We start from the raw sequence: 19,694 nt of genomic DNA, 5'->3' as shown, positions 1-19,694 counted from the left end.
CTGGAGATGTCAGGATCAGCTTTGAAACTACCAGCCATATATTTCATTGGGTAAATCTTACCATTGAAATCTATCACCTGTTATGCAGGTAGCAGTTCTGGACACTGACTGTGATTGCAGTGAATTGCAATTTTAAATAAATTCTCAGGAACATATATACGTATGTATGTATGTATATGATATATATATAATGAATACAAACAGAAAAAATATGCACAAATTTTTAAAAATTGTTTTATCTCATTTATATACACATTTTATTTATGTTCAATAGCTTGTAAATGTCCCTAAAGACAAAGGAAGAAAATAATTTGCTTCAGAAAGCAAATACTTCTCAGAGCTATTTACTTGATCTCTTTTACATTAAATGAAAATAGGGTTATAAAAAGAGTCAGTCAAGTTTTCACTCAGCACTAACAGAAAAAATTCTCATCCCAATCAAATAATTTAAAATGTCCATTCTGAATACATCTTTTATCTCTTCACTTTCATTTTGCCTAGCATGTATGCATGAGGTTCCATAGGAATCTGCTGTACTAAGTATACAATTTCTGTGGAACTCTCCAGGTAACTTTCAGCTGAATTTCCATTTGATTCATTTCAACTTTAAAATATTAATTATTTAAAAAGTTTCATATTTCAACTTTTAAAGTTTTCCTGCTCATAGGGAACAATCCTCATTTAATTCAGGCAGTTTTTCTATATTCATAATTAACTGTCTATTTTATATTTCATCTACTTAAGCTCTTTTGTTAGGAAGATTATTAAAAAAAGAGCATATATGAAAGTGTCAAAAACTTCATCTGCTTTCATGGATCAGTAAATGAGATCTATCCTTATAATGTGAGTCATCAAGAGAATCTTCTCAGAAGATTAAAGGATTGACCCTAAAATGTTCTGGCAATCAAAGTCATGTAAAGTCAAAAAGCATACTTGCTGCTCTGTTCATGAAATCTGTACTTCCACAAAAGTAATGAAAGGCTTCTTTGGCCTTCTCAAACTTCAAGACTGTAGCTTAGAACTGAGCTGAGGAGAATAGAAATTTAGTTTTAACCCTTAAAAGAGTGATGCAAGTCTACCTTTAAGAAATCCAGTTGGGGCTCTACGTCTTTTAAAATAGTTTGTTGTACTCAGGTACAACAAATTCTACCCATTATAAAAATTAAAGTTCATCAAAAGCCAGGTTAATTTGCTGAAGCAACTCTTTATGCAATGATCTGAGAATTTTCAATTTTATGTCCATCTACAGCTTTCTGACCCCCTCTCTTAACTTGATGTTCTGGTGTACTGGCAAGTACATTGCAGTAAATACCAGTGCAAAGGAAGCAGTCCTCTTTCTTTTATTTCCACAGCATTATGGAAAATGTCACCATCATGACTCTCATCTAGCAATAACTTCTTTGCAATCCAGTGGATTATTTCTGCTAGATATTTGCATTCAGCACTGTGAGGGAAAAATAAATTGCTGACAGAATGCAAGAAATAGTTTAAAAATCACAGAATCAACTAGATTGGAAAAAACCTCTGACGTAGGACCAAATACCTAACACCTTGTCAACTAGACCATGGCATTAAGTGCCATGTCCAGTCTTTTCTTAAACACCTCCAGGGACAACGACTTCACCACTCCCTGGGCAGTCCATTCCAATGCACAATTATTCTTTCTGTGAAGTTCTTCCTGATGTCCAACCTAAACATCTCTTGGTGCAACTTAAGACTCTGTCCTCTTGATCTATTGCTGGTTGCCTGGGAGAAGAGACCACCCCCACCTGGCTACAACCTCCTTTCAGGTAGTTGTAGAGAGTGATGAGATCTCCCTTGAGCCTCCTCTTCTCCAGGCTAAACAACTCCAGCTCCCTCAGTCACTCTTCATAGGACTTGTGCTCCATACCCTTCACCAGCCTTGTTGCTCTTCTCTGGACCTGCTCCACCACCTCGACATCCTGAACTGAGGGGCCCAGAACTGTACACAGCACTCCAGGTGTGGCCTCACCAGCTCTGAGTACAGGGGAAGAATCACTTCCTGGTCTTGCTGGCCACACTGTTCCTGAATCAGACAAGATACTTCCGGTGAATGAATTCAAGCGGGACAGACTTTTATCTAGGAAAAACTCTCTTGTAACTTTATTACTCCATACCTATATACAGACTCTCTACCAACCCTGGGTCTGAGCTCTCCAGCCAGGCAGATGTTTCTTTATCTCCCCACATACCACACATACCCAAGTGACGGCTTCCAGCCACAGAGAACAACTATGTTTCAAGTAGCTTTCCAGCTTGACCTCGTGATTCTTTTCACACATACACTAATCTTAGCTCTGGCTTGCTCAGGACCACAATATTTTTGCTTTAGTATTTTCTTCTTCTTCTTTTATCATCTGGGTGGCTGGTGTTGTTCATCCAGCCGCTCCTACAGGAGCCAGAGGCCCTGTTGACCGCCTGTGCACACTACTGGCTCATGTTCAGCTTCCTGTCAATCAGAACCCCCAGGTCCCTTTCTGCTTGGCTACTCTCCAGCCACTCTGTCCCCAGCCTGTAGTGCTGCAGGGGGTTATTGTGGCCAAAGTGCAGGACCCGGCACTTGGCCTTGTTGAACCTTATATTATTGGATTCAGCCCATCTATCCAGCCTGTCCAGGTCCCTCTGCAGAGCCCTCCTACCCTCCAGCAGATTGGTAGTCCCCCCTCAACTTGGTGTCATCTGCAATTTTTTGCAGATGATCACTCAGATCATCGATAAAGATATTAAACAGGGCCCAACACTGATCTCTGCAGGACACTTCTAGAGACTGGCCACCAACTGGATGCAACACCATTCACCACCACTCTCTGGGCCCAGCCATCCAGCTAGTTCTTACCCCAGTGGAGAGCACACCTGTCCAAGCCTTGGGCTGCCAGCTTTTCCAGGAGTCTCCTATGGGAGACAGTATCAAACGCTTTGCTGAAGTCCAGGTAGACTACATGCACAGCTTTGCCCTCATCCACCCAGGTGGGTCACCTGATCATGAAAAGAGATCAGATTGGTAAGGCAGGACCTGCCCCTCCTAAATCCATGCTGGCTTGGATCTGATCCCTGGGCAGTCCTGTAGGTGCCGTATGATCTTACTCAAGATGATCTGTTCCATAACCTTGCCAGGCATTGAGGTCAGGCTGACAGGCCTGTAGTTTCCTGGATCCTCCTTCCAGGCCTTCATATGGATGGGCATCACACTGGCTAACTTCCAATCATCTGGGACCTCTCTGGTTAGCCGGGACTGTTGGTAACCAGAGGAGAGGGGCTTGACAAGCTCTTCTGCCAGCTGCCTCATCACCCTAGGATAGATTCCATCTGGCCCCATAGATCTGTGAGGATCTAAGTGGCTCAGCAGGTCACTAACTGCTTCCTCCTGGATTACAAGGGTGCTATTCTCTTCCCCATTCCTGTTTACTAGCTCAGGAGGCCAGTTGTCCTGAGGATGACCTGTCTTATTGTTGAAAACTGACACAAAGTTGTTAAGTACCTCAGCCTCTTCCTCCTTTTTGGTAACTATGTTCCCCTCCACATCCAATCATGAATGGAGGTTTTCCTTGCCCCACCTTATACTATTAATGTAGTTACAAAACCACTTTTTATTACTGGATTACCCTCGCAGAATTAAATGACATTCAACAGGTATATAAAAAAGCTATATCAACTGATACTTAGCCATTTGAGAAGCTCACTGTTTAAGTCATACATCATATAAAGCCCTCCAAATCTGGTACTAAGAGCTGTGAGTTTGTCATAAATAACTTGGGGAAAAATGAGAGGATTTGATGTGTCACATGTCTAAACTGTGGAAGTGATTGAATATATATAGAAAAAATGAACGTATATGTTAAGTAAAAATAGGTCCAAGTAAAACTATATTCATAATACTTGATTAAGTAATGGTATTTCAGAACTCAGGTCTTTGATATAAACCAACACTGTTACTATAATTTTGCACAGGACTAGTACAATGTATTTCTTTTAAAAAAGTGTTTTTTTTCCTACAGAATAATTACATTCAGTAGCAAGAAAAAGAGCAAAGGTTACAACACAGGTTTTATGAAGTTTGAATAAGTCATAGCAGAAAGCATTCCAAGAAAATAAGGGGAGCTCTTAGTCTCCATGAGCTCTATTACTAAATCCAACATTTTCACTAGAAATGCATTGGCTACATGACAGATCTGATGTTGTAGCCCTATTAACAATAAATGGTTATTTAGGCATGTATTGTGCTACTGAACTAGTTTCACACTACTTGAAAATATCTGTCTACTGGTATACTGCTTATATTTGATACCTCAGCCATTTAACAGATCAAGTCACTTGCCTCTTTGTTGTCATTAATTCTTGAGGGGGATTTCTTCTGTCCTCAAAGCTCTAAGTAAGGTGAGATTACTTACTTTTTCAAAATGCCTATCTCTTCCTGCACTCTGTGGTTGGGGAATACCTCTCCCTCTCCTGCTCCCTCTCCCTCTCCTTTGCCCTGACTAATTTTCTTCCTCCAAAATTTAATTTTTCTTCACAGTGTTCAGGTTTCACTAACAAAATACAAAAAATTGTTTGTATTGATCATCAACAAAAAAAAAATCAACAAAAGCATTATCAAAGTAAAAAGTTCATAAGATCTAATTTTTTTGAAAAGCAGTAAAATCTAGTATTATACACCCAGTTTACCCCTAGAGTAGGGCTAGATCAGGCTGTGGTTCATAAATTTATTTTTCACAGAACCCTGATCCTGATGGTGTTTTCCAAAGAACAGTCTTCGTGAACTATTTTTACTCCCATCAGGAATGGTCTAATGTTCACCAATGTGATAACAGTAGTCTAGTCTAGGAGTATTTTTCCCTATAACATTAGCAGCAATGGAAATGATGCAGTAACCTTGCTCTGTATCTATTGAAGAACATAATATTTCAACTCTTACGTTTTTCTTCTTAACTAGATTCAACACTAGAATTACTAATACAGCAGGCTGAGAGGAAGATACGATATCATATATGATATGATATGATTTTACTCCTGTTGAAATATTAAACTGAAGTTCTGCTGTTTGTTAGCAAGCTTACTATTCCCCATAGCTTTATCAGAAAGGGACGGCTGTAGAGTCCTTACCTTATTACAAATAACACAATATGGAAATCAAAAATGCAGAAAGTAAAAACACTCTAAAAAATAAATCAAGATAGAATTCATTCATCACTCTTATGCAGTAAGAGAAAAATATGTACATTTTCTGAGAGTTGCTGGCTGTATCTTAGATAAACAATACATTGTTTACAGAGAAAATTTCTGTTGATAAAACCAATTAAAGCAATCACAGTTAGGAACATTTAGACCTGGACTTTGAGCTGACACTTCACTTCACTGACTATGTTTTGTTCTCTTTATGTTTTTTTAAACTCAGCAACAGATGATAGAGTTGGACAGTCTGCACCCATATTCCAGCTAGGCTGGGGATGCTAATAAGGTTCCTAACATTTTTATAAATTAAAGTAGCTGTAATCGAGCAAATACATTGATAATCTAGAGACAAAACCATTAGCTATCCAAGGGTCAATAAATGAGAACTGCTGCATCCTGTATGTTTTGAAACTAATCTACCTAATTGGCTCATGTGCTCTCACTTCAAAAATGTACTTTTGTTTTGCAATAAAAGATGCGTAATTACTAAGGGTGAGATTGGGTCAGCCTTGACAAGGAATAGAAAGAAAACCAAAATGTCTTGGCACCCTATCTAGTCTTTTTGTCACTAAAGAAATTACTGAAATCTTTTTGACTATTTCAGTCTTTTCCAATTTGAAAATATTCTTCCTCCTCTCCCAGTCTTGTTGTTGTGCTTTCCTGTCACTTTTTTTTTCTTTCTTTTTCAACTTCATCTTCACAACTCTACAAATGTGTGCTGCTTTTTACTTTAATATCTGAGAGCTGAAAGGACAATAATTATTGTTTCCTTCTGATCATTGATAAGAATAAGATTCTGCTGAACCAAGTATAAGTCAGTAATCAAATCTAAACTAATACAGAAATCAGCTCATATACACATCTTCAAATCATAATAAGACTTAAGATCTTTAATTTTCTAGGGGTTTTTGCTAGTAGCTAATTTTCTTTTCAGTTTATTCTTATGCATCTTCTACTACAAAGCTCTTTCTACATATTCCATCCCACTGAAATTATTTTCTCAGCAGTCGATGTAGGGTGTGGAGGTACTGAGGTTATTTTTTGCTTGTTTTTTTGCTTCTTTTCCATTTTGAATGGAGCATCATATGAGACAAATCACAGAATTCACTTAAACCGGTTTTATGGATTCAAAGGGAATAAAAAAGCTTTTATTTTAACTTGTTTCTAATTCTTTCTCACTTGTCACTGACATATAAATGACTGTAGAGTAGGCAAGGATTGAGGGGTTAGAGAAAATAAAGCAAGGATAACTGCCATCCATGTACTGAACTCAAATCTCTATGTTAACAGTTGAAAATGTCTTTCCCATCACTGGTCTTTGATTCACAACTCATAAATTATTCAGTTCAAAGCAAAGAAAAATAATAAATTACTCCTTATATCTCTTAAGGGAACATGTGCTTACAAAACAGAATTTGCTTTTCCTTTGTAATAATAAGAAGTAAATCTGGAATTATTACAGAATAACATGTGAATGTACTATACTGCTTATTTAAAAACAAACAAGTATTTCTAAATAACCCCTTTAGAGCTGATCTTTGTTTATGATTAGTATTAATAATGGAACACTACCTTGGATCTAGTTCTCAATAAAATCCTAAGGAACATCCCCTACACAAAAATACTTTTAGTATAAAATCCCTTTTATTAACTAATTAGTGAATAAGAGCTCAACAATGCAATCAGTTTATTTCTTTAATTTTATAAACTATAGTTATAGAAAAATTGCTGCTGCTTTATGTTTCATCTTCTCTCACCTGTTGGCTCATTTTTAAGTCTATAATTTTATTTCAAGATTTTTTTTATTTTTATTTCTCTTGTAGAGTTTCTAGCTGTTTTTTTCTCTCTTCTTAATCATTGTTATTGACTCTCATCAGCCCTGAAACTTTTGATCTATATAATGACATATATATAATGAAATCTGAAAGCTTTTGCTTTGGATTGTTAGTAAGAAGAGAATACAGTTACAGGAAAAATCATAGCATACAGATAAATATGTAAGTCAGAAGTGAAAAGTTTATCAAAATTCCTATAAATGGAAAAAGAAAACATAAGAGAAGGAAAGGGAAGGGAAGGAAAGATGCAGCAAATATTGGAAAAAAGAAATCCTAGCTAAAAATACTATAGAAAATATCTGTTCTTATCTGACACTTTAAGGAATGGACTTATATACATAGTGGCAAAAATAATATTAGTATTTCTAGGAGCACTCTTTTCTGTCCCAGGGGGTTCCACATACACTCTCAAATATAAAATCTTGATTTACTTTGAGAAATGCAGTCTTACCTGTTGCATTTAATGGGTTTGAGAAAATCACTTTCAAGACAGGAAAAGAATATTACATTTACAAACTGTATTTCTTCTTTTAAATAATCTAAGAAGACTGCATGTAAGAAGTAAGGCACAGATACATCTGTACTTGTTAACCAACTTAATTTGTGGAATAATAATGGGATCTCAAATCCAATAAAAAGAGTCCTATATGAGACCTTTACAGATTCACATATACTTGGATTTCTTTCTGTTTGGAGGAATGGAAGAAAAATGGGGGTTTCATTCACCAGTCTTAGACTGTTTCTGCAGTAGCACAGGAATACCATGACACTGGGGTAGCCCAATGCCCAAGTTACAGATATTGTGGGGGCTGTCCCAGGGCAGCCCCAAGGGGCAGAGGACACCCAGCACTAAAGTCAGCCAAGAAACTGTCCACAGAACAGGGAAGAAGACAGAGGCTGTTGATAAAATGAAAATACACTCAACTGGTCACAAACAGGTTATTAATCCAGAAATGATAAGTTATGTAGACATATTAGGTACCTGTAGCTTTGTCATTTACATGAACTCATACTCTTTCAACTCTTTATTTAGGAAATATATAGAGAAAAGTATTTATTGTCCTAGAGTAATGAGACTCAGACCATTCCAGAGTACAGGTGCAGTTTGTCCTGGAGGTATTATGTGCTTGTAACACTGAGTATGGTGATTCAGCCAAACACTAAAGACTGTTTTTGCTTAATTTTCCAGATTGAGAGAATATGATTAAATTCCATCATGTGAGTAGAATCTCATTTTGTGCTATGGAGCATCTGCAGAATCTTCTGATTTGCATTTGTAAAATTCAGTGTTATTATGAAAAACTAAATTCCTTTAGTAAGTATTAAATACATACTTATGTGTTCTACAGCCATATTACTCTGTACTGTGATTCTGTCAGATCTAGGTAGTATGTGGAAGGAAGAAAATGTGGAGGCATTCAATCTGGACTGGAGACTGTAAGGACTTAAAGATCACATTTGCTTGTCTCAAACACCACAGAAGGTGGTGCCACACTGTGGCAAATTGTGTAAAGAAGCAACTACTCATCTGCAACAACTGAAACCAATCCCCACCCCACCCCTTCCCCTCCACCAAATATGCCTCCAAGTATACCTGGAACTTGGACTTTAGGTTAAGGCACTGGGATAAGATAAAGGTGGTACTATTGTCCAAGTGTTATCTCAGGCCTAGGGGAAGTAAACAAAGCTGGAGGAAAAGGATGTATCGCTGATAATGGACACAGAGTCCACAAGGAAAGCCAACTCAGCAACTGTGCTGAAATCAGCTCTGCCTGCGTAAAAGATAAATCTGGCAGGGGGAGATCGTAGCTCACTTACTCAAGAAACCCACCAACTCAAAATGACTAATTAACATTAGAAGTGAGGAAATCATTTAACCAATAGAATAAGAGAAGTGTGTAGCTGAAGAGCATTAATTCCCTTGTTTGCAAAAATGTATAAATAGTGAAAATTTTGAGCAACCCACCACCAAGAAGCCTAGGGTAAAGAAGGACCAATGGGATACCACTGTATTCACATTCAGGATTGTTAGTCAGAATTTATCTGAATTAATTGTTTTTCTGGTGGCACTGGTACAAGAAGTTTGGGTGGGGTTTTTTATTTTTTTTATTCTATACGGTTATCTAAAGAATTGGTAAGGAAAATGATACCTTGGTTTAGTGTTCCACGGGAAACTAGGATTCCAAGTTTTTTGTCCTAGGAAAGCTCCTTAACTTCCAGCAGAAAGACTATCTAGGAACTGAGAATGTTTTATCTCTCTCTTATGTAATTGTTGAGATGTTGAATCCTTCTCCTGTAGGCAATAGATGAGAAAAGTAATCCTATAGTTTTATTTTAAACATTTCTTGCCAAAGGGCCTCTTAGATTTTGGTCTGCCAATATTTTTTTGTTGTTTTTGTTTCAATCAGTAGCAATATAATGCAAATTGCAGACGTGCTTGAGGACTTGTGCTTAGTGACATTGAAGACAGTCAGCAGTCTTACAATTAAACTTAATTTTTTTAATCTATTTCCTGAGGAGAAGGCTATCCAGCCTACTAAAGATTTTATAAGAAATACAGAAATTAGAGAAATATAATATTAGAACTCTCCATTTCAATTAAGGGAAATAAATACATACTTACTACTTTGCAGGTCTAATTACTAGTGTGTGTAGACTAGGTAGTAGCAAGAACCTGTACATTCCATTCATGAATGCCTCGTTCCTGTTAGTGTCATTAGACATGAGGAAATCTTGTCAGAGTTAACTCAATAATCTTTGGGTTATTCCTATAGCCTTTAGAATTCACTGATGCTTAGACAAAAGTCAAGTTCTAACATGTAGGTGCATGCACCATAGCCAGGTGTGCAGAAACCAGGGGAACTCTCAGATCAAAAGGTATCTGCAAAAAAACTTTTACATGTAAGCAGCTGCTGTATTCAGTTTAATTTCAGTGGAAATTTTAGACTTTTTAAATCACCTAATTAATCATTTTGTTCCTTTTCTATAAAGATTAATATTGTGTACATGTGCAGTAGAAATGCTGCTGTAACTACAGGATCATTTTTTCTTTTTTCGTTTCTTTTTTTTTTTTTTCTTTTTTTAGATAGTGACCTTGAATTGGATACATAAATTCCAATTCATCTGCTTGAAAGTTGCTCTTTAAAGGCAAAAGCAAAACAAAACAAATTCTGGAATTTTCATGTTAGTGATTATGGTTTTCAATAATGCAGAAAATTGTTGCAAATATTCCCTTACTGCGGTTTATAAATCAAAAGTTATTGTTAATCTCATAGAACAGTTTTCTCTTTATTGCAAAATATTTTTATGGAATTCATCCTGCATTTTTTTCGCTAACTTAATTTGATGTCACAAAAGTGTAGATAGTCAAGATCAGTGCTGAAAATTAAAACTGTCATTTTTTGTTTTAAAATTACTATTTGGTAATTAAGTGACCTGCACTTCAGAAGATGAGATACTGATGAGACCACAATAGAACAGTATGATAAAGTTTTCAACAACCTGCATACTATTAAAAGGGTGTTGCACAAGTCAGAAGTAGTGTTATTCTGTTTCTATAACTCCCTTTCCTCCTTTTTTCCTAGTTTTGTGCTTCTTCTTGAGCAAAGAACTCTTTGCGTTATTTCTCCTTTGCATCAGCTCTTTGACTAGTTGGAGTAGTCAGTAAGCAAGTTTCCTTGTGTCAGCATGAGTGAAGGTATATGGAGTTCATGCTGAGCAACATCTAATCTTTCAAATTGTCTTATTATCCAGCTACATGGTCGACTTTGTTTGCTAAACAAACACTCTCCAGCAAAAGACCCTTGTGTGCAAAGGATACTTCTCATATTCCTCCTCCTTCTTACTCATTTTAATTGATCATTCAGTGTCTTGGAAAAATAACTTCCTTCTCCTGTTGTAACACGTGCATTTCAGACCACTCGAGGCAGGTACACAGTGACAAAAACGGTGTTTGTACTGTGACATGTACGAATTGAAGATAAAAATCTCTTCTTTAGATATTCTTGTGAATAAACAAAATAAGAACGAAAAGCACATGGCATAAATGCCAGTGGGATAACTATCAATCTCACAAATTAATTAGAATAATATATGTAAATCTCACAATATGCCTACAGTTTATTACATTTCACTAACCTCATAAAGAAAAACATTGAGTCCTTGGTTCAGTTAAAAAATTTTAGGATAAATTTGGGTTATTTTGATATTTTTTTTCTTCTCAGTTTATAAGTTTGTGCTACCAGAAAATTAAATGCCTGTTTTCCTGTACCCTGCATCAAGACAGCACCAGATTTTACTTCTTAATTGGCTGAAGAATAATGTCGGTAAAATAATCAAATTTTCCTTGAATCAGCAGTTTTCTCAGTGTGCTTGTTGCATGAGTGAATAAGAATTTAATGATTCCAGGCAAGTTTTTCCATTCAACAGTGGAGTGGAACATTTTACATTGGCTCATATCTTGCCACAACGGTTTTTGCTGTGGAGAAAATATTGAATCCCTTTCAGGTCAGCTTCACAGAGATGATTTTTTTTTTCTTTAATTCTTTTTAACATTTTTTTTATTATGGGAACTTTAAAGATTGGAAGGTGGGACAGACCATTTCTTTTCAACCTGAAATAGAGAATCTCTGCAAGAATTCCAATAGTTCCACTCCTTAGAGTTAACAGGAATTTTGAGCCTTTTAGTATTTTGAGACAATGAAAATTGAGGAATGTATTGACGTCCAAAATTATACCCACAGTCAAGCATTAGAACTTTGTGAAATGAAATATACCATTTCCAATAACCCTATTTCAACCTCCAAAACACATATGGAATTCAGGTTTTCATCATCTTGTGATTAATTCTTGAAGATCCACTTCTGTTATTCCTGTGATTTGCCAATGCAGACAGAACTGGAGATGATTAAGGTTCCCCAATAGATCTTAAGTGAATACTGGCCTGTGGTATTAACCCGAATGAAGATTTTTGGATGTAATGTTTCATTTTCAGATTTGGACTATTCTGCAAGTGTTTCAAATCAGAACAAGCACTGGTCTAATTAAAAAAAAAAAAAATAAAAAGGAACAAAAAAGAGGAGGTTGTCACAAATCAGGGAAAACAAGATAAAAACTGCATAAACTGCGCACTAAAAATTACAGCTTCTGTGGAAAACTGCCTGTTGTTTACTGGCACTATGAATTAAAAGTTTAATGCATTTTTGTGCTCCTCATTAACTGGTGTGTCACATTAAATACGGTAATTTTTATTATTTTTTTTAATACTTTCCTGTCAGGGTGAGTGTGTGCCATCAAGAGAATGGAAAATGGGATCTGAGCCCCTATATACTGATTAAACCAGATGGATGCTTTTCCTAGAACAGATATAATTAAGTGTTAGTCACCGGGGAAGCTACAACTCCCTGGAGTCTCTTTCTTGGAGTCAGTCCACACAAGTTGAACTGCATAGAATTTCCTGTCTTCTCGTGTCCCATGCCTGAAAGCATTAGGAAGGTTCTCAGGAGAAAAATTCAACACTACAATAGCTCCAACTCAGAGAGACACTCCTAATTTCTGTTAGGTAAATCAAATGACTGGCCTTGTGACTTAGTCTGTGTCACAGAGGTAAACACTAACAAATCATTGATATTAAGCTACTCTCCATGGATCAGAGAGCTAGGGGCAAACCTGAGAGGTTTTATGCGTATGAGTAGCTCCTCTCTTTTTGTCACATTATTAACTTGGGTCTAACACCTTGAGCTTTACAGGTACTGATAATATGCCCTTGCAAACATAAGTTGTTTCAAATGAGCAAAATTGGAGTTTCATGCTATGTGACTAATTAGCATAAGCAATCTCTTGTCTCATAGCAACGTAGATCTGATGATGAACACCTGCCAGTCCAGATGGTGTGAGGAGGAATTTTCTAGTTTAATAGAATAAAGTACTGTTGCTGAGCTTCCTCAAACTATTATTTAACAGGAATTTTGGAAGAAGTCTGAGAAGCGATTATGGTGAAATCTTAACAAATAAGAATCTCCAAAACTGTCATATTCAACTGTCATCACTTGTCAGGGCATGATTGTTGAATAATGCATGGCTGTGACATCTTTTTCTGCCTATGTGTGCTAACAATAGTATTGCATAAGCATAAACTCAAGAATACTGCAAAACCAATAAGACTTGCAAAGATGCAAAGCTTGTTCTCTCATTATAACTTTTTCTGGTATTAATTACAGTCTATAGTTCTAAAAAGTTGTATGAACAGACTTATAGAGTTTTAGTAGAAAATTTTTGTAAAATTTCAAATAAAAATTTAAATATGTAAATGCCTAAGTATTAACTTAATGGAATCTTATTACTTATGGCAATAGTTCAGTTTTAGGTATGTGGAGAACTCCAAAATATATCTGTGTGCTAGAGGCATTGTTGCAGCAACCTCATAACTTTAAAGAGAGTAATAAATCTTCGTGAAGAGAGGATAATTATTAATTTCACTGAAAACTCTATATCATGGTACCTTCTGCATTTTAAAATTGAACACCAAATTTGACTAAAATTAACAACCTATCTTTTCTATGGCTACATACTTTGTTTCAGCTCTACTACTATACATAGAAAATCGAATACCTCAGAGTATAGACAGTGGAAAAATCCTTGTGGAAATTTTGTGTGCTCTATAGTTTATCTTAGGTTAATTTATGATATTAATTATTTAATATTTATGCTTAATTTTACAGTTTGTCTTGGGTCTATTTATGATATTAATTACTTAATATTGCTGCTGAATTTTAGAGTTGGTGAGGCAGACTGATGATTAAAGTGCTCAAGGTTAAAAAAACCCCAACTTCCTAGTTATTGTCTCACTTGCCTCTTCTTATAAAACCATTCAATATGAAATATGAAGAACTTATTTAAAAAACCATATTTACTATGAAGTTCCAATAACAATTTTGGCAGGCACTACACATGCTAATATATTCCCCAACTGGAATTTAGTTCTACTGTTCCATGAGTCAGAAAAAAAAAAACAACAAATCATTTCAGTTTTTAGTTCAAGTATTGACTTAGCAGCACTAACATTAGAGCCTTGGTTTTTCTCAGTAATCTAAAAAGAGATCCTTGAGAAAATATGCAAGGTGCATGAAGGCTTATACATCTATTTACATTCCCTTCCCTGATGGAATCAACATTAAATCATATGTAAGAACTAAAACAAGGGTATTTCACCATTCACTTACCATACATAGCAGATCTAGAGTACAATTTTAACCTCTCAACACATTCTAGAGGTGTGCTTACTTACAGTCTTCAACTGAGAAAGAAAAAATAGATCATATAATTGACCACTTAGGACTGGAAGAACACTAACTTCATATTATAGAGTGAAATCTATATATTCCCAAAACACCAGCAAACTACAAGGCAAAAGAAAGACCTACACTGACAAGAAGGTATATGGGAAGCTGGGATGTGTCAGGCTGCAAGAGTAATTCAAAGTATTTCTAAGAGAACGTATAATGCATATTTTGTTTAAATTGCAGCAAAACTAGCCAGCTTTCACTCATCAGCTTCTTAAACTACTAGAACTTACATTGGAGGATTTTGCTTAGGAATATTTCCTCTTTATTTCAATTTCTCTTTTGTCTTTACAGGAGATAGAATGAATATAAATGTATTATTTTAAATTATTTTTTATTTCTTTTCGTTTGTTTTCACAAAAAAGGGAGGTAGGATCCTATGATCCAGAAGTGGTAAGTATAAATTCAAGCCTCTGTGATACAACATCCAAGGTAGAGCTTTGTTCATTAACAAACAATTCAAGAAATCTGATTTTTCTGGAACACACGTTCTGGTTCTTCCTTAAAATAAATAAGATAAATTTAGAAAATACTGCATGTAACTCATTAATAATATTGAAAGAAAACTCACAATAGTGAGCAAATTACAAAAATGTCATTTGTAAAAATAGTCAGTTCTCTAACATCAGTTATTAAAAAAAAATATGCAGAGACTTCAAGACTAAAGGATGGATTAAAACAGAAATAGCATCGTACTCATAAAGATTATAACAGGAGCTGACAGGGAGGTCTGATTTCCCGCTTTCACATTGCATGTCTTGCTGCATACTCCTTCTCTCATTCTTAGACCATTTGTTGACTAAGTTTTCTCAGGTGTCATTTACATTTTGGCCTGAAACACACAGGACAAAGAGATAACATTGTCAAATTCAAGCCTGATAGATATTTCAGAAGGAATGTGTTGAAAATAACATAACTGTCATCCAAATGCTCCTTCAAACCCAAATCCTTGGAAATGGAAGAACCCTTCAGATGTGCATGTATGTGCACGTGGGGTGTGTGTGTACATATTTATCACAATAAAAGGAAATTAAGATTAAGGGAAGAATATTCAGAAGAGGATAAGTCAGTTTATTTTTGATGGCTGATGGCATTATTTAGGCAGATAATTGTGACCACTTGCTGAGATTTGCTGACATTTCTAAGATCTCCCGCCTGATCATTTTTCAAGTTCTGTGTCAGGTTAAAAATTGGGCTAGAATATGAATTTTCTCCTGATATGAACGAATTGACTTAATATCTAGCAATAAACCCATTTTAATAGTGTATGGGAATTCCTGTGTAAATTACTTGAGATGTGTGAATACGTAAATATGTGATACTGCAAAGTCAGATCTGCCAACATTGTCACTGAAAGGTGATAACCTTTTCAGTTCAGTACAACAGAGTTTAGAAGTATCTTCCTCCAGGATAGTATGGGGACATCATTGTAATCCTGAGCAGTAACATAAGAACCAGGAATTATTCTTTTAGGAAATTAGTCTGTCATGAATGTATTCAGGTAAATCAGAAGCTTTTTTCTTCTACTGTAATTTTTAAAATGTGTTTTTCTTTTCATCTTGACTCTTTATCATGTGCGAACATTTTGGTGTGCTATTCATCTCAGCATTTGCTCAGTGCTTTTGTCTGCTTCCAGTTCCAAGAACTGACATCTGCCTCGGCTGATCACCAGCTCTGCTTACAACTTCTCTTCAGAAATTATTTACCTTTTACTGCAGTGCCAGGATACATACAAATCCCTAGTCTCTCAAATAAAGGGAGAAAACAAATCAATTAAAAGAAAAAGAACTGAGTGCTTTCAGAGCTACTTTTAATTTCTACAGTCCTATCTGCTCTGCTTGGGACTTGTTAATATCCATTATAAATAGAGGCAGCAAGGCAACTTGAAGTAAGAGATGAATTGCACTCTGTTAAGCTACATGAGATGTAAAGGTATGTGTCTATAGTCCTCATGGAGAAATTGTGAACCACTGATTTAAATTCTCCAGCTAACCCCCAGAACAGCATGATGTGCAACAGTAAGAATTCATACAGATGAGTCAGTCTAAAAACCACTGAAGTCATTCCATTCTGCATCCAGTTCCTTCCTTCTTAAATGTAGTTCTTCTCTGAACCTGGAGTCTCAGTTCTAAAACATCGTATCAGAAATTCTATTTAATGTTTTCTGTGCTGTATGTTCCATCCTTCAATTAATCAGCAATAAGATAAACATGAAAAATAAGGTCTATTTATGTTTCAATCAACATACTCTATGTTCCCTCTTTCACAGGAGATCATAGAAGAAAATCCCAGATTAACACTATCAAGATAAACAAAAATCTACCTAGAACATTTCAAAAAGAAGTTCCAATGACATAACATAATTTATTTCATGTTATTTGAAAAAAGTTTACTAGAAGAGAACGGGGAAAAAAAACATTAAAAAATACACCTGTAAAGAAATTCAGTGTTCAATACTAGACCATGGGTGTCATGTCATACCTATTGTTCCAACTATTGTTTGTTTAAGCTCTTCCTGTACTTTGCCTAATGTTCCAGTCCCTTCTGAGACCCAGCATCAGAGTTACCTTTCAAAAGACTCAAATTAAAATATAAATTACAAGCACTGTCTCTGTTAACTTGATTGAAATGTGGATGACAGCAAGAGATGTCAGGAATCTGTCATAAGAAGGTTACAGGGAAAGTCTCTGAAAATCAGAAATGCTGATTGGGTGAAATTCAAAGGCATTGAAACTGTAATTTGAAGGACAAAATCTACATTTAATCTCATATGCATATCTATGCTCTGAACTTCTTTGTTCTACAACCAAGTAAAAATGCCATGAAAGTACTGACTTGGCAGGTCTTCCAGTGCTCCCATCTCTGGTAGAACTGGAAATCCAAAGTTACTTGAGCTTTTATTCCTTCTAAGATTCTTCAGGGAGAAAAACCTCTGACAGCTGTTGAAATCTTTCAGCCAGCTATTCTGTAGTCACAGAGTAATGAAAGGATAAAAATCCTCTTTCTCTCATGGCTACCACTGTGAGATATAGATTTCTAAATAGTCCTCCTGGATTACTATTTGTATATCACTTGACATTATGAAAACACAGGTCTAGATCCACTGCATAAAGCTGTGTCAAAACTCTTTGAAATAAGTGGACCAAAGTGCTCTGACTTTTGGATTCAATCTGTATTCACTATAGATACAAGTGTAACTTTTTTCTTCATTCTCACTGATTACAGATGGATGTGTATTGCAGTCTCAGAACATCTGTCTAAGCTTGTAACTTCAAGTCTAATGATATCTGTTGGCTTAGAGACTCTTCAATGATTTATTTTGGTCCTGCTTCAGTGAGACTGCTGAACAAATTCTGGATCTGAGAAATCTTACAAGGTAGCAGGATGCACAGTCTTTTTGGTGGACTATATCCAAATTCAGTGTAAACTGTACAGATCAATTAATCATATTTTTTCTAGACCAGAGCACCTGGGCATAATCAAGCTGTATATATTAATAACCAGAAACAAGTTTTGAAATGTTTACCTTAAATATCCATCAGCAGCAGTGAAGGACTGTACCCTTCATGCTGTTGGACCAATTTTCCACTATAAGCACAAAGAGTGCTTAAAAGATTAACAGGAAGTCCAGAAGTCCTTCAACCAAGGAAGAAAAAAATAGAATATTACCCATACTTTTAACAGTACACAAATGGGAGAAACCTGTTTGCAGTCACAAACCCACCTTTCAGAACTCACTTATATGAAATAAATAGTCTAAACATGCACATAGTGATTTGATTTCCAGTCACAATTCAGAAGTCAATACTGCTTAAGAAAATGTATTTTCTTCTACAAAGTATTCATACCTAAACAGTGCATGTGCAATTATTCTACAGGAACTAAAGTAAAATTCCAAACTCCTGCTGCTCAGCCAAAGAACAAATCATGATGCAGAAGTTACCCACACAGAATCCACAATGAAAAAATGTTTGTAACCAAAACTTTCAATTCTCTGCTCATTATTGAAATGAAAGAACCTGCAAAACTTACCTAAGAATAACTTGGATCTTGATTGAATTGAAGTTTAGCATTGCTACATTGTTCAGTCTTATGTAAGACAGGAGAAACTGAATTCCTATACTTGGTTCTTCTCACAGGATTGCCTCCTACTTCTCCTTCATCTTGCAAATAAAATAAATGTACTTAAAGATTTTAATTCTGCTCTAATTTGTCCATTATTTTTCTCAAACTCCGACAAACCTCTTTCAAACTGCCCAAGAATATGCCATAAAAATTGTTGTCTATTTAATTGAAACACATGCTTGATAATACAGTATGATTGTAAATAGAAAATTATTGAGGAATGGAATATTTATTTAATGCTCTAAGGAAAAAACATTTCAGTGGAGGCTAGTAAAAAAAAATCACAGTATTCATCAGGAAATCAGTTTCTAGGTACTTGAGTACTGTTCTAGAGAATATTTTTTTTTTAATTTTGAGTGTGTTTTCCTCTGCACCTTTTCTGCTTGTTTCTGGTTCAATTCTAGAAGGTATATTTGAAATTTAATGAAAATCAAAATTGTAATACTGCAGCTGCTTCCACACAAAATATTTATAACAGATTTTCTGAATTATCCAGAGATATAGCTCAAAAATCCTTCTTAGATGAGGAACTCCAAGCTTTGTTTGTCTGTGAAGTGTTGTGGACCATCACTATTGAAACAATAAAAGATGAAGTGATAGCAGCAATGATGGCAATAGCAAGATATGCTGAACCCTGAAGTAGGTTTGTCTTGAGCTGTAGAATTGTTATTAGAGGGCTGATTTTATAAAACAATTTGAAAACTAGCACAGCTTCTGAATTTAGAGATAGAGCACATTGGGGACATTTGGACATTGAGAATGATGATTTGAAATGCAAGGTATAACTTGCAACCCATAAATAAATATATGTGGCATAATACATCAAATTAAAACTCTAGTAATTCAATTCCACTGAGGTCAAGTCATTCCCTAGACACATATAATGAGGGAAATTAACAATAAACAGTAAAAATTGAGAGAATAACAAAATCCCATGACAAAGTGACAGGACAGGGTACACTAAGGAGTGCATAACTCCTATGGCTTGTACAGTTACACAAAAAATCTTATGCTCTATAAAACATCTCAGGAAAAATGCAGTTGTTCTGCAGATGTACAATCATTTTATCTTTAGGCAAACATCGTCATGAGCAATTGATCTTTAGGCAAACATAATCATGAGCAATTGATATCCAGCAGAACTGGTACTCAGGAAGCAAGCAAGTCAGAAGAAAACAGCTAGAGAAAAATATAAAAAAACTCA

This window comes from Manacus vitellinus, unplaced genomic scaffold (assembly GCF_001715985.3).
Source record: "Manacus vitellinus isolate BGI_N305 unplaced genomic scaffold, ASM171598v3 scaffold_5_pilon, whole genome shotgun sequence".
Lineage (NCBI taxonomy): Eukaryota > Metazoa > Chordata > Aves > Passeriformes > Pipridae > Manacus > Manacus vitellinus.
The sequence above is the reverse complement of the archived record's forward strand: the minus strand, read 5'-3'. Positions refer to the sequence as shown.